This window comes from Numida meleagris, chromosome Z (genome assembly GCF_002078875.1).
Source record: "Numida meleagris isolate 19003 breed g44 Domestic line chromosome Z, NumMel1.0, whole genome shotgun sequence".
Taxonomy (NCBI): domain Eukaryota; kingdom Metazoa; phylum Chordata; class Aves; order Galliformes; family Numididae; genus Numida; species Numida meleagris.
In genome coordinates this window covers 19,404,114-19,420,558 of record NC_034438.1, presented here as the reverse complement: position 1 = coordinate 19,420,558, position 16,445 = coordinate 19,404,114, and the positions used below count along the sequence as shown (strand labels likewise).

General features: G+C 39.9%; 1 long non-coding RNA gene across 1 annotated transcript; it reads left to right on the top strand.

The window, feature by feature from the left end:
* Positions 11–13,959, top strand: LOC110389409. Its single transcript, XR_002433203.1, has 2 exons — positions 11–441; positions 878–13,959. It is a non-coding gene; the product is annotated as an uncharacterized LOC110389409 (long non-coding RNA).

Here is a 16,445-nt window from a genome sequence, read left to right as displayed (position 1 = left end):
CCCTATAAACGGCACCAGGAACGCAGCGAGCGGCCGCCGGCCCCGAATCCTCGCCCCTTTTGCCTTATACGGTAAGAAGGGCTCGTCCCGCCGCCCCATCCGCGGACGACAGGGGGTGGAGTCGTATGCAAATCGCCGCCACAAACATAAATAGAACGGCCCGAGCGCGCTGCGGGTTGGGCGGAACAGTGCGGGCTGTCGCTCCTCTCCTCGCTTGCACGCGCGCGTACACACAACCGGCGGCGGCAGGACGCCGCGTCGCTCTCCCAGCCCGCCTCGTGGCGTCACGAGCTGTGGGAAAAAAGGGGCCAGGCCTCTCTCTGACGCCACGCGAGGAGCGGAATGTGGAGGCGGGGCCGGGGCCTCACCCCGCTCACCTCTGCGGGAACGCCGGGCGGGGAGGCGGCTGCGGGCAGCCGCGCTCGCAGCAGGGGAAAAATGGTAACGGTGAGGGCGGCCCGCGGCTGGCCCGGCTTGGCCGGGGGAGGGGGAGGGTAGCGCCGGGGTGCTCGGCGCTCGGCTCCCGGCCGTGGGGCAGCAGCCGCGGTGGATGTCCTCCGCGCGGCCCAGAGGCGTCGGGCTCCAGTCCCGGCCGTTCCGTACCCCGCGGGGTGTCGCGGGCGGCGGCTGTGCTGCGGGGCGGACGGCTGCGGGTGGAGGAGCCCGCCCGTGAGAGCCGGTGGCTTTTCTCTTGGAGGACCGCACTGTGCTCTTATTTCAGAGCACCCGGCGCTCCAGCGGTCGGTTCCTGCTGGGCTGCCTTGCCGGCGGCTCCGGCTGTGCTCCCTGGGAACTCCCCGCCCGCCTCCGTTTCCTTGCTGTTATTGCCTTCCCTTCGCCCGGACGTTCACATTAACGTAGCGGGTTATCATTTTAGGCACCTGCTGGATTTATATAGCTAACCTCGACTGAGTATTTGCGCTGCCTGGGAGCCCGAGCGCTACAGGCAACAGTTACAGATGTCGGACTTGGTTCTACTGCTCATAGTGCGCTGGTTTCTGTGTGTCTGAGGGCAGAGGAAGGAAACGCGTGGAACAGTTTAAAAAAAAATAAAATCACGGTAACCTGTGCTTGACAGCAGAGGAGAAGTATATCTGACTCCGGGCCCCTCACTTAGCCTTCATTAATCATTCCTCACATCTTGAAACAGTTTTCTTCTACATTGCTCCACTGCTATTTCTGCTTTAAACAAGCGTCTAGCGAGGCAGTAGCAATGCTGTTCTAAACTGGGTATTGGCTGTTCTTCACCAGGTCTTAGCCACCTGCTGCAATAGAAATAACATGTTAACGCTGCTGGAAGAATTCTTCCTGTCATAGCAAAGGAGGTTACAGTAAAAACTGACAAGTACAGCAATGAAAAATAGAGCTTCCATAATAAGCAAAAGTAGCCCAAATGTTTGTTATCTTAATTTAGTCATCCTTCTGCCTTTTCAGATCTGGGAAAAAATTATCAAATTCACTTAGGAAGTCCCAGAGAAAAGCCCATCGATACACCTTTTTCATCCTTCTACCACTCAGGAGGAAGAGCTGCTTCCCATTGAGTCTATGAATATTAATAGCTACAGAGGATGCTGTTTAAGGTTTTTTCTTTGCTGGGCTGCAGAGTACACGAAGAAGTAATGGCATCTTTGCTCTTGAAATTGTGCCATAAGCAATGAGGATGCTTCTCCTTGGGCTCACTCTGCACTGACATAGCACTGTAACAGTTTACAGATTATCTGGGTCTGAAGTTCCCTCCTCCCACTGGTAGCAGCACCTTGTCACCTCAAACTTTCTGAAAACAACTAGGAGAATGTGTAAAGTCTAGGGAAAAAATTAATGTGTTAAACACATACCTTATCAGTATTTAAATCTGTAGTTAGGTTTTTTTTTGAAGGATGTTCTTTTTTTGGAAAGAACTTACTGAGCTGCATATTCATTTCCTCTTTTTCTGCCTCACAGTTGTGGAAGATCTGTATTACAGAGTTACACAGAGGGAAAGCAATGGCTGTGGAATAGCAGTGTTAACATGGTTAATCTCTTGCACTCAATCGAAGTCAGCTCTGTGAGCTGCTTGGAAAAACACCCCTGGCGACCACTCTGTATTTTGTTCTTTATGTTTCAGTGCATTAGACCACTTGCAGTCATTCCCATTCCTTGCTGTAGCACATACAAAGCCTGAGCATTCTACTAGCTGCACTAATTTGAAAGAAAGATGGCATGCAGTTGTCTTTGTATGCAGAAAACAATGGTCTGTGTGTAGAAAATGGATTGCGGACAACCCAGTGCTGGCCAACGTGAGTCACTCTGGTGGTTAAAACTTAGCTGGAAAGATGAGAACAAGAAAAACCAAGATGGCATTCAAGTTGAACAGGAGTCTATCTTCATGCATGGCATAAAATATCTCTAAACACTATGAGGGTAGGAGATCAGAGATGAAAAGGAGGAAATGAGGAATGGCTGAGCAACCTGGGTCTGTTCAGCCTGGGGAAAAGAAGAATGAAGGGGAATGTCATTAATGTTAATAAATACGTAAAGGGAGGTGGGAGGCAAATGAATGAGGCCAGGCTTTTCTCGGTGGTGTGTGGCAATAGGGCAAGGAGTAATGGCCTAAAACTTGAGCATAGAAGTTCCATGCAAACATGCAGCAGAACTTCTTTACGGCAGGGCTGGTGGAGCAGTGGAGCAGGTTGCCCAGAGAGGTAGTGGAGTCTCCTTCTGTGGAGATATTCAAGACCCGTCTGGATGCCTACCTGTGCAACCTGTTGTAGGCTTTAGCAGGGGGTTTAGACTCTATGATCTCTGGAGGTCCCTTCCAACCCCTGCAATTCTGTGATTTTGTGTGATTCTGTGAAACCTAGCAAAGGAGTCTAGAAGGTTCTTAAAGCCAGAGCTCTATGAAGCAAAGCAAAATTACTAAGCATTAATTTAAAGTGTTGATCAAGAGATGACAGCATTAATATAAGCAAATGCAAGAAAGACTTAGAGTTATGCTGAAACAGTTAAATGTACGATGCTAAAACAATTCTTTTTTTAACGTGCTTCAGTAAGGACTTCTATTTAACAAAGCATTTCAAAGACAGTTTCTAATCTTTGTGGATTCCAAATGTATTTTAACATTTATCATTCAAAAATTTGAAAAACACTACTGTAGATAAAAAACAGTGAATATTGCTACTCTTTGCAGTACAATAACTGGAAATTCAAACACAGGAATAGCAGACAGTTATGATGAATGTTGATGAAGACCACCAGTCAATGAAGAAAGTAGCACACTTGATCTATATCTCTGGCTTAATTTTTTTTTTTAATTGTTTAATTTGTTGTGTTCAGACACTTATTTTCAGAAGTTAAAAATAGCAATCTTGCCTTTTACTAGCATTTTAAATCAAATTGGATACTCTAGGATAAATACTGCCAGCTCATTTAGGACTCATTTAGGAGTCATTCTATTGAAATGTAAGTAAACCAGCAGCTCTGAAAGAGACCTTTCAAAGGACAACTTTTTATTCTAATTAAAATCCACGATGATTCTAAAAATGGAGTCAGATTCTAGAATCCAAAAGCATTTAGGAAAATGTACTTAAAATGCTAGGTATGCTGCACCAGTATTGTAAAATAATGTAAATAGACATCGTAATTTGAGCTAAATCCTATTCACATTCATTTTTGTGTTCTCTGCCTTTTTGTGGCTTGATACTTGATGTATGAAGTCATTCTGAGATGGACTGAAGGGAATGGCATTGTGTGTCCCAGCGCTCTTTGAATTAATGCTGCTCTGTATTTCCTCAAGGAACAAGCACATTCACTTTACATTTATGGAGAACAGACCCTGGGAAGAAATTATTTCTTCCTTATAAGGAGCATTGTGTTGGAATATCTGTTGGGACAGTTCAGCTCACTAACTTTCTAGGGGTAAAAGCATCACTGTTACAAGTAAAATGATAATGTGCAAGTGACTTCTTAAAATGAAACATGTTGAACTGATTTACAATGTTCAGAATTTCAAAGTATCAGAATAGAGAAATAAGAGTATTCACCTTTCTTCAGAGTTTTAACTTACTCACTTCCATTCACAAGAAGTCAAAAGCAGAAAATCCTGTCTATGACAGGAAGCTAGATTTAATGTCACTCTGGGTTCATTGTTTCAGAATTCATGAACACTCAAAACAATGTTACTCCTCACAAGCTTTTGAAAACTATATTTCTAAGGGATTATGTTTTTCTAATATCTAAGTAAAAGCAAATCAGTTTGAAGAAAACATTTTTCAATCTTTAAAATAACTTTCTTCTAGGTATTCTTTCTCCTTGTTGCAAGTATGTATTCTTAATTGTGGTAAAGTATCTCTGTAAAGCTTAAAATAATAATAACAATAATAATAATAAAGCACATTCTTCAAAGCTTTAAATTCTCAGACATCCTCCACCAATGATATGATAGGCCAGTTCAGAAGTTAATCAGTTGCAGAATGCCACCAGTCAGTCTACCAACATGTGTAGGAACGCTTCAGCACATACAGTGTATGGACAGTGGTCTGAATTGGAGCATCATTGCAATGCTTCTTGTGGATAAGATCCTGCACAAACAAACTTTTTATTTTTTTTATCCAGCTTCCTCTCTTTAAACTTAACTTTATTTGAGACTTGTGTGCATTAGACATAATAGCTATTGTGCTGTGGCAGGAAATATATTAATTATTGGATAGAAATTCTTCCTGAAGAAAGGCATGCAAGCCTCAGTCCACTAATAACAGAAACAAAAGGCTTTGCTTACCCAGATGTTCACCTGTGGCAAAGGAAGAGAAACGACACATACTAAAGATTTGCGTAAGTGCACTTCCCAGGATGCTGAGTGCTGGTCGGATGGCTCTAAAGTAGTAAAAAAATTAGTAGTCTCTGCCTTCCATCTCAAGAATTCTGAGTCCAGGTTCATTTGTGATGCTGACAGAGCTGAATGCACAAGTGCTTAGCTTAAATGTGCCAAAAACTGGAAATGGAAGCTTCCTACAGGAGCTGAAATTCCTGCCTATGTGCTAGAGGTGTGGTGCTTGTTCCTAGGACCCTGGCTGTGTTGCTGCCTCCTTGTCTCCACCAACACAGCCCTGAAGAAGTGTGGGAAGAAGGAGGTGCAGTTACCTGTCCAATTGTTGCTTCTGCTATTTGCCAGTCCCCTGTGACCTTCTATGCCTTCATAAATTGTAACTGTGCACCTGCATAAAGCATGGAGGCAGGGACAGTCAGAGATAACTAAGCAACACCAAAATGGTTCCTGTTTAAACAACTGGCGTTCTTTTAAAAAGCTTGGTTACGATGTCTGCTTCATCTGACTTTGTCACCAGTGATTACATTTAGCAAACTGGGAGACCTGAGCTGGAGGTTTTTTGTTAACAGTCCATTTAAACTGATTACTGATTGTTAACCTCTTGATCTACTAATGTTCAAAAAATATTACAGATTTTCCTCTGCCTCTAACTGGGACTGAAACTTCCTGTTAGGTTTTACAGACTATTTTTTTTCTTGATTTGTATTCAATGCAAACTTAAGGAAGCACTTTAAATATGAGGACTTCTGTATAACTTAGACACCCCATGAAATCAGAGACTGAGACTTTCAATATGTCAGAAAAATGACATAAAAACTCAGTATGAGAGTATGACATTCTTTGGAGTTGTTTGTTTTTGTTTTTTGTTAGTTTGTTTTTCAGATATTATATTCTACATATATCTATATAGTAGTATTTGGTATCAACTCCACCCTTAAGCAAAGTGCCATCTAAATGTGATGGTACTTCAACAGGGTCAGTTGGTCTAAGAAAAACTTTACATTTGTCCCAGGGCTTTAAAAAGCATTTGAAATTTTGTTGCCTAAGTGCTAAATAGACTGATGTGTGCTTGTTTTATCACATTTTTCCTGCAAAGCCAAGTTTCTGATCTGTGGAATGTTCCGTCCATTTAAAGCAATCAATTTTCTGAGTTAAACACAGCTTACCAATGTGTAATCAGTGTATCAGTGATTCTGATATGATTTCACATTTTCTTTATACCAACTATATGCATTTTCTTGCATATTTGCCTATTTCTAAATCTCTTCTCTCCTTCATAGCTACCCATGACTGCACTTTGGTACTGATTGTTCTCTGTATGCTGTAATTCTCTTTTCTGATAAACACCCTATAAACATGCTATCCACTTACCTTCCTTATTCTTTGGCTTCCTGCTCAACAATCTTGGAAATTGTACCAGAGCTAATATCTCAAGATAAGTTTTGTAGTCAGATTCAGAAAATAGAGATTAAGATGAGCTGCATTTCTCCACATGGAATAGCAGTGGCACAATGTACCCATTTATTTCCAGAAAATTAGTGCTTTGAGCTTCTTCCATATGGATTGTTAGGAGTGGCAAGAATTTGCCAGTTTTAACTACTGAAAAGGAAGGAACCCCTTGATGCTTGGTATGTGTCCATTCTGCTTCACTTCAGGAAGTCAGGCAGAACTCATGGAATAATTCTCTTATTGCTAGACACTGTCCTCTGCTGGGCTGTATTTGGAGTCCTTCAGAAGGAATAGATACAACATGGTAAGTAATGTGGTTCAGATCCTATAGGAGACACTGTGTCAGGCTGACTGCAGGCTTAGGCAGATGTCTCCACCAGTCATCCTGCGGATGTTGTGATCCTTGAACAGAGTGATAAAAATCTGCTGTTCATGTAAAATACATTTTTTTGTGGGTCTCCAAAAAAAAATGGATATTCTGGGCAGGGACAGGAGCCTTTGAATTTATCCACTGTAGTGAAGTTCTGATTCTATTTTGGGTGATCCTGTGAGGAGCAAGGAGTTGGACTGTTAGAACCTGTTGAGTCCCTTCCAACTCAGGGTATTCTATGATTCTCAATACCTGCTCCCGCAAACAGAGAAGAAAGAAGAACCTCTCCAGTACCCTGGGTCAGAACTGCTTCCCAGATAGTAATTTTAATATGTGCTTTGCAGAGCTTTGTTTACAGACGATGCAAAAATCAGCTTTATTTCTGTGGTCCCATGGTTCTGAGCAGCAGAAAAGATTGACAGATTCTGTTTAATTTTTGTTTTGCTCAGGATAGCAGCACAGGGAACAAAGCTCTCCATTCTTAATTGGTTAACCAGTCCTGAGCTGGTTTGCAGCCTACTCCGGACCTTTCAATTTATAAGCACAAAGAATTTGATTTTTATTTATTTATTTTTTAAAAAACAAAGGTTTACTGGCTGCAGTTGAATGGCTGGAGATCTTTTTAAAGAAGATATGAACACGAGTAAGAAGTGGAAGAACTGAGGAAGAGAAGGGCAGAACTAGGGCGAGTAAGAGCTGAAGGATGACCTAGTTCATATAAACCCAGTCTGTTGCCAGCTCCACCCTCTAAATGGCATTTACTGCCAGGGAAATTGAATCCACCCTGAACTGATTCTAACATCAGGAAAATCCTCCTAAAATAGCTCTGGGCATTACAAAAGTTGCAGTTTCCTCTCCCAGTAATTGATGCTGTGGTGACAAACTCCATCTGGTACTCATGAGTTGCAGTCACCACATCTGTTAAGGGGAAGAAAGCAACTTTTTCCCTTTGTTCAGTCTCCTGCCGTGTCTGCAAAGATAGACCAAGGAGTGAAAAATTGTTTGCTAAGTTGGGGTATGTGTTGAAAGGGATAGTGTGATGGTGTCCTCTGTAGTAGCAGCTTGGAAATGAATCTGCAACCTATGTTGACTCAGGTTTTTAAGATGTGTTAAATGAAGAACCACTTTAAGAGTAACTGGGGATTTGTCTGAGTTGCATTATTGCCATTGGATGTGAGTTTATTTCATCCTGTTTACTAAATGGGAAGTATAACCATGGCAACATTCATGACACGCTCTGCATGAATCTGCCAGCACAGGAGTGAAATTAGAAGACAACCATTTGAAAGTGGCTTGAGAACTCAAAAAGCAAGTTTCATGTGACAGTCCAGATGATAAATACACTTCAGAATCTGTAGAGCGGACATTATGCTACATTTACTAGTTTGGTTTAAGCTGGTCTCAGCAAGAATATTTGTGGTATCACTTGTATAGATCTTAACTCAGTGAATGAAAGCATGGTGGTGTAAATACTAAGTCACTAGTGATTCTGATGAGCTTCTTGACCTTAATTTTGTGTGAAGCATACTTAGAAACACAAACACTTCCAGACTTTTATGCTTACACGCAGCACAAAGATATTTGAAATCTGTTTACTTCAGGGAAAAAGAGACAGAATGATGATTCCTAGACAAGATGGAATTTCTGCTTTCCACTTATAAAGAAAAAAAGCCTGGGGTGAATGGAAGTATGAAGGGGAATATAAAAGGAACTTTCTAGATCAGAGTCCATGCTCTGCAGTCCCAGGTATAAACTGTTGATAAATGTAGTCTAATAACTAATTCCTGTAGGTGTTTCCTGTTGTAATACTTTGGAGATATCTTTTAAATGGAAAATTGTGGTCTGACACAATGAAGTTGGGCTGAGTAATAAACTGCTTCTTCATATCTCTCCACAGGTCACTTGTTTCAGAACGGAACAGTCTAACTACACATTTCTGAGTGAGAGTGATAGAAGCTATCACAAGTAACACTGCATAAAGATATTTCCCCACTTTTGCTTGTGCTTTTATGTGAGGCTATCTTCACCATTTTTGTTTAAGTTAGTTCCCTTTTCGTGTGCATCTATCACGTACCAGGAAAGTCATGTTTCTGTAATTAAGCCTCACAAGCCATTCAGGAGATGTGTAGGAGAATGCAGAACTGCTTGAACTCATTTTTGAAAGTTGGCTAGATTCTGACTCTGCCCTTTCAACAGATGCTCAGAACAGTGACTGCTTTTTATTGCCTCAGCACACCATCTTGGGATAACACATCAGCCAGTCTGATGGAATATTTTATGTGGAGTTACTACTTTCCATGAGTCAGTGCTGTAAAAGGCAATTACGTCTGCAAAGAACACTGCATCATTCAAGTCCCTTGCTGCCCTCATGACTAGAAGCAGTACATTTAGGGTGGCTTATGTCAGTCCTAAGAATTATACAAATCTACAGAAATGATGGAACTGTTGCTATAAAAATACAAGAGACCAAATAATTAATTATGTTTTCACATATGGGTAAAAACTGATACTTCTATCACTTTGAAAGTTAAGAAAAAGCACATGCTTTTCTAGTAGTAGTTTGGGAACATATTATCCATCAGAGCTAGCTTTAAAGTACCACGTTCAGCTAACTTGAATTCACTGTCTGTATTAAAACTGATTGAGCAGCTATCTGGATTGTTGTTTGTTTTTATTATAATTTAAACTAGGAAAGACAATCTAGAGGGCTTGACAAAGTGAAGAGAGCTGGTAGTAAATGGGTAAAATAGGACAGTCCAGATCAGTCATCAGTCTGTTGCAAAAAAATACTTAATTGGTATCAGTCTGATCAATAAACTATTAAAAGAAATCAGTAGAACTAAGGGATAATATATACTGTGAGTGTATACAAAAAATAGATCTGACCATAGATTTTTATAAAATACGCTTAATAAAACATGTAGCATTTACATAACAGTACTGCTTATGTAGTTTTTAGATGACTTCTGGACATTTTAACTTACTACTTCATGACACCTTTTATATGTCTAGCTAATTTATTCATTATGACCTGTTTAGTAATAGAATATTTGTAAACTAACAATTGAAAAATAAATAGCAAATGGGGGATTCTGAATGAGCATATTAGGATTATTTTAGGAATTGGTTTTGGCCTTCTGTTATTTATATTTGTGTTTGTTTCAAATGGCATCAAAGTCTATACAGAATTAATAACCATAGCTTATAGATTATCCAAAAGTATGGAAATGTAACGTACAAAAAAACAAGTCTATTATGTGGTCCAGATGACTTAGTAAGTTGGGTGTGAGCAGGCAACTGTTTTGTGGGTAACTATTAAGTCATGCATTTGTTAACAGTGAAAGCACACTGTCCTTTTTACGTATCCGTTTAGTCTACTCATCAAATACTAGAGCTCAAGAAGGACCAGAGCAGAACCCAGATTTGAGACCACTGAAGGTTAGTTGGGCAAGAGGTTTTCAAAACACAGTCTCCTAAGAAACACAACATTTTGCTTTAGGGAAATATATGGTTCCAGATTCTTTGGGCATCATGGCAATGATCATCTTTAAAACGTGGTTGTGTTGCATACTTGAACAACTTTATTGTGGCTTGTCAAAGGAATGCTTCAACATTCCCATACTATAGATTAACTATACTTTTGAATTTTGAGCCAGTCTTTTAAAATATTTTTCTTACACTATAGGTGTTTCTATTTCTCTGCCTTGCATAGCTTTTTCATATGTATGTGTTTGCTATCATTCAAGACTACATTGTCATATTGTCATCTAATCACCATCAAGTTGTCAGACCATGTTTTTGGCCTGTGTAGACAATACTGATGTCAGAGGATCTTTTATCTCTCTAAGTGGACCAACTTATGCAAAACAGCCTTAAAGACAATGGTTCTCACTAAATCAAAAAACAAACGAACAAAAGGAATATGTATTATTCTTTCTGTGCACTCATTCTTCTTTACCTCTCTCAAATTCACTCTTGCCAGTGCAAGAGCCCAACACAATTGCCCCAGCTCATTTCTCAGCAAGCCTATTGGTACAGCTGTAACAAATGAGGGAATAAAACCATGTCTAGAAATTATTCCCATAGTCTTATTATCATTATGGCAGAGTTAGTGCTGCCAGCGCCTTCTTCATCTTCATAAAAAATGTGTTTTGCCAGGATCTCAGTAGAACGGAAAATGCTGGTTGGAATTTTTCTTCTGTTAATGTGTTTTTATTTGGGGATTTGGAGGGGAAATGAAAAAGTGCAGAGGGATTTATCAAGGAAGGTAACAATGAAATAACTCCTTAATTTAGATTTTTTGTGGAAAAAAAAAAGCCTTATATAGTTCTTGGTTATAGAGAAAATCTCCATGGAGTACAATAGCAATACTAGTTCTGTGTTTAGCACTGAAATAATTTTTGCTCAAGTTTGCTTTGTCCAGTTCAGGATTCAAGAAGACTGCTGGTAGACAGAAAATGTTGGGTGAAGAACCAGAAAAATAATTGATTCATAAGGCATAGGATGAGTGATGCAAGGAGGTTCTTCTGGTTTTGGGACAGTTTGATGGGAATTATAATGGGTTTTCAATCTCTACTAGTTTAGGCTTCAAGAGATGTCTTTCTTAAAATACATGCTCTAACTGAACTGAGAAGTAGTTCAGGAAATCTCAGGGACCTCTATGACAAAACAGATCAGCCTCAAGTGGTAACAGTAAATGATCTAGCCTTACCTCTGATAGGAACTAAGCTGGTTTTGGTTCTTTCTTCAGCTCTGCTGTGGGCTTATCTCATGCTTCCATTTTTTGCCTATTAATGCTAACAGTTGTATTGTAGCATGAGAGCACTGCAGGAGTTTTAAGTAGAAGCATAACTGCCTAAATGATATAGTCTGGCAAGGAATGCAGACTGCTGAAAACCTGAACTAAAGATGTACACAGAGAACAACCAGCCACACATGAAATTTCAATATTCCCTTTTCTTGCTTATTCCTGTTTCTGAGCAATATTCTTGTGAACTAACAGTTCATCTATGCTACTGTATAAGCTTGCAGCCATATGCAGAATGTGGAATACTGTTTTGGATTAGAAGTCCTAGTATCAACTGTTGTATTCTTGCATGATTTTAAATGCACCATGTGCATTATGTGTTCATGTGGACACCTGATCTTTTTGCTTCTCCAGAACTCACAGCTTATGTTTGAAATCATGTAAAGTGATAAACAGTCCTAAAGAAAAAAATGCAAAAGTAATCAGCAACACTAGCTTATGATTATTTACAGCAAACTAATTCCCACTTTGCACATAGAAAACTTAAACTATGTCTTTGCCTGGCTGAAAACTTCCTTTCTGCAAGTAATAAAAAAAAAATTTGAAGATCCCTTACAATAGTTACTTCAGATTTCTTGCAGCTTGAGGCAAAACCACATTGGCAGAAAGACAGTGTCCTATCTCTGATGGCTCTTAAGCCTCTCTGAACCTGACCTGAATATGAACTTGCACAAAAGGGACCTCTGTGCAGTGACAAGAACTTGAAAACAGAAAATAATTATGTAAGAAATTCAAAATAAGTTGGGGAGCGTGTTTGAATGACATCAGCATTCAGAGTAGTTCCTTAAGAAGATCTGGATGCTTGTATCCCCCACTGCCATGTGGTTTCCTTTACATTCAGCTGAATTTTCTATTGAGCTTCCTCCAAGGTGAAACCTTATCCCTGACAGCAATCCTTGCCTTTTGGTGCAAAGTTGGCCTTGCTATCCTGTGCAAGTCTCCCAACTCTTGAAATACTTTGATACTGATGAGAAAGGGGTGTGTTTAAAAAGAAAGAAAGAAGATCACAGATAAGTCCCTGTGTTTTCCCATGCCATCTTGCAGAAGCTAATAAATTAATTTATTTTGAAAGTCAATGGAAAGAAGAATATCCTTATTGTTTTGAAGACAATAGCTCACACTGGTCACCTCATCATTGCAGCACTGACCAGCAGGCAGCTGTGCTAATTGCTGACCTTGCTATCAGAAGCTCCAGGGCTTAGCCTCTGTTCAGGTGAAATAAGTTTTTAACTAAACTTCCAAACAGTTGAATTTTACTACTGAGGAGATTCTTTATACACTTTTAGGAGTAGTTTTTCACATTTACGTTCTCATCAGACTGCCTTCAATGCCCTTTTAGTTTCACTGGTCACCACTCACTGAGGAGTACTTGTGATGTGCTATTACTTCCTCATTTATCTTTTGATCAGATAACTGTTTGACTACATTTAAAAAAAAAAAAAATCTACAGCTAAGCAAAGCATCTAATTTCCACAGATAGGTCTTATGTCATAGGCCTGAATCTCTTAGGTGGATGGTCCACTGCTTCCATGCCTCAAGAGCTCTGGTTTTGGACTTCATGCTTTAAAGAATTATCTTTAACTTTGAATATTTGGGTGTCCCCTCTGCTGACAACTCTCAGTGAGACAGGAGGCTCCAAAGTACAACTGTTGGGATGTGCCTCCATTGTTGATTTTTGCCATCTCCTGCAGGAGTCTTGTGTCTTCTTACATGCACTCAGCATTTGCTGCTCTGTGTGCAACTATGCTTGACTATAATTTCCCCCTTTCTCATAAGCATCTGAAGAAGTGAATTTTGATCTCTGTCTTGGGGAACGGAGGAAAAATCTACTTCGTTCTTTCCCCAGCTTTGCTTTCTTCTTTGCATTGAAGGATGTTTTTCTTCTGAAAGAGCCCTTTTAAAGATTGCTGATGAGATTTTCATGGGATATGGACCAAGCTTATGTTGAAGTGCTTTGATAACAGTCAATTGTTTGTAGCAGCAATTTAACTGCTCCACCAGGCTGAAAGTATTTCTGTTTGAGGTACTCTTGAAGGCTGTTTAAGCTCCACAGATACCATCTTATTTTTGCTACAAAAAGGAGAGTCTAATCTGCACTTTAAATTGCAATGAAATACTATCCACAAACTGGCAGCCATTCCCCAGACTCTCACACCTTGATTTTAACATAAGAGCTGACTGACACAATCAGATCAAATGAACTTCCAGAATTTTTTGCTACATCTAATAGGCAGCATTTCTCATTCAAGTTTCCTATAGTGAGGTTACATCTCCAGCAATAGTCTAGATTCTCATCTGGTGTAAATTATCATAGTTCTCCTCAACTTCAATGGACTTTATAATTTATACCATCTGAAATTCTGCATTTGAAAACCCAATAATGAAAAGCAGATGCTATATTAACTGTTCTGAAAAAATGATAAGTGCCTAGTTTGTGTCTGAGTCTAGTTATCATAAAACCTGTTACTCACTGCCAGCAGTCCACCGCTAACTGGAGAATTAAAGTCCTGTGTCCTGTATCTGAGTAACTGAGATTGTGTCTTGTGCTTTATCAAACGAGACTTGACTGCAACTTTGCTTGGAGACCTGGAAGCCAACATTCCTTTGGGAAAGCCCTTGAATTTATTTCTGCTAGAAGCTAGTCAGTATCTTTATACTGACCATGAATACTACATATAATTATATTTTAAATCAGCTGTTTAACTTTTTCACTTTAAAGTGTTTTCATTTTTATTTCTGTGTTCATCTTCAAGCCACATAAATATTAGTTCATGTTTATTATCTAGTTGAACTTGTATAAGTAATATGAGATTGCATGAACCACTATCTATATCAAGAATAAGATAAGAATTTGTAAAATGTTTTGTAGAAAACATAGTCCCTGACCAGTTCCAGAATGTTATATTGTAATGTGCCTATCACAGCATGTTTGAAGAAAGTGTTTATTTTCATGTTTATATTACTGGAGTATGTTATGCAATTTTGTTTGTAAGAACTATTTGAAACTTTTACATTACATTAAAATTTGCATACAGTTGTACTCTATTAATAACAAGAGGAAATAGATAAAAACAACACATTTTACATATCCATGTAGATGTAAAATAAACTTTTTCTGGCATGCATGAGTAAAAACATTGATAAGAACTAAAGAATTGACAGAATACTGGATTTTAGAAGATCATAATTTCTCTTCTTTTCCTGCTATTGAAAGGTATCTTCTACATTTCTACAGCTGGCTGTTTTATGTTTCCAGTGGCCTCATCTTTAGGTTGGTGGCAACATTCCCCAGACTTCTCTTGTACTTCCACTTCTCAGCCTCCCTTATTTTTTTACCCTCTCTGCTGTTTGACTGCAGTCTACATTTGGGTGAGTCCATCTTGCTACAGAGGGAAAATGTCCTCTGCCCATCTCAAAGTATGGCTGATTCCTGGCTCTTATTTGTCTTTCTTGTCTTCTGTATACTCACAGAAAATTACATGTGTATTTGTATGCACCTAGAATATGTATATATATAACTATTGATACTTAGAGGAAATAATCAGAAGTACAGTCATTTTTAACCCTAGGGTATAAGGATAATTTGTGAGTATAATATTTTGCTTATGCAGCCTGTAAGTTTGCGTACAGCTTTACTCAACTCTGAGAAATGACTATTTCTTCTGCACATGCTTCAAAATATGCTGCTTACAATGCTGTTATGGATAGATAATGTATTTTTTGTTGGACACAAATATGGAAACACTTATTTGACATGCTGACAAATTTATTTGAATTTATTTGTGCCTAATCAAGGTGCTACATCCAAAAACTTAATTATAGCTGTTTAATTTTGTATTTGCTAGAATAAATAGACAGCATCTTATGGCAGAAATAAATTTGGATAATAAAATATAAAATAATATGCAGTACATGCAACTTCTACTTGGATCTAGCCAAATATTACCCCAGCCAACCTATTAGGTGGTTCCAGAGCCCTTACAGTAAGGGCAAAAAAGAAAATCACAGAATCACAGAATTGTAGGGGTTGGAAGGGACCTCTAGAGATCATTGAGTCCAGCACGTCTGCAAAGCAGGCTCCCTCCAGCAGGCTGCACAGATAGGCGTCCAGGCAGGTCTTGAATATCTCCAGAGAAGGAGACTCCACAACCTCCCTGGGCAGCCTGTTCCAGTGCTCCATCACCCTCACTGTGAAGAAGTTCCTCAGCTTCCTGTGCTCAAGTTTACAGCCGTTTCCCCTTGTCCTGTCCCCACAGACCACTGAAAAGAGGTTGGCCTTGTCTCTTTGACTCCCACTGTTAAGATATTTATAAACAGTAATAAGATCACCTCTAAGTCTTCTTTTCTGAAGGCTGAACAGACCCAGGTTGCTCAGCCTTTCCTCACAGGGGAGATGCTCTAGGCGCTTTATCATCTTTGTGGCCCTCTGCTGGACTCTCCAGGAGATCCCTGTCCTTTTAGAACCGGGGAGCCCAGAACTGGACACAATACTTCAAATGAGGCCTGACCAGGGCAGAGTAGAGGGGGAGGATCACCTCCCTCGACCTGCTGGCCACGCCTCTTTTAATGCATCCCAGGATGGCATTGGCCTTCTTGGCCACCAGGGCATACTGCTGGCTCATGGCCAACCTGTTGTCTGCCAGGACCCCAGGTCCTTGTCCACAGAGCTCCTCTCCAGCAGGTCATGTCCCAACCTGTACTGGTACATGTGGTTATCCTTCCTAAGTGCAGGACTGTACACTTGCTTTTGTTAAACCTCATCTGGTTTATTGCTGCCCAGCTCTCCAGTCTGTCCAGAACAAGAAGGATAAACAAGAAAATGAATTTGTACATTTATTGAATACTTCTCCATGTAATCATCAGGAGGACTGAGACAGCCCTTGAGTCCAGCTGTGCATGCAAAAATTAATACAGTGCCATTCTAAATTTTGTGCATAGGAAGTATATCAGAAATAAGAGGACGGACAGTTAATTAGTATGTCCCTCTACAGTGAATTAACATGTGTTATGAGCACCAA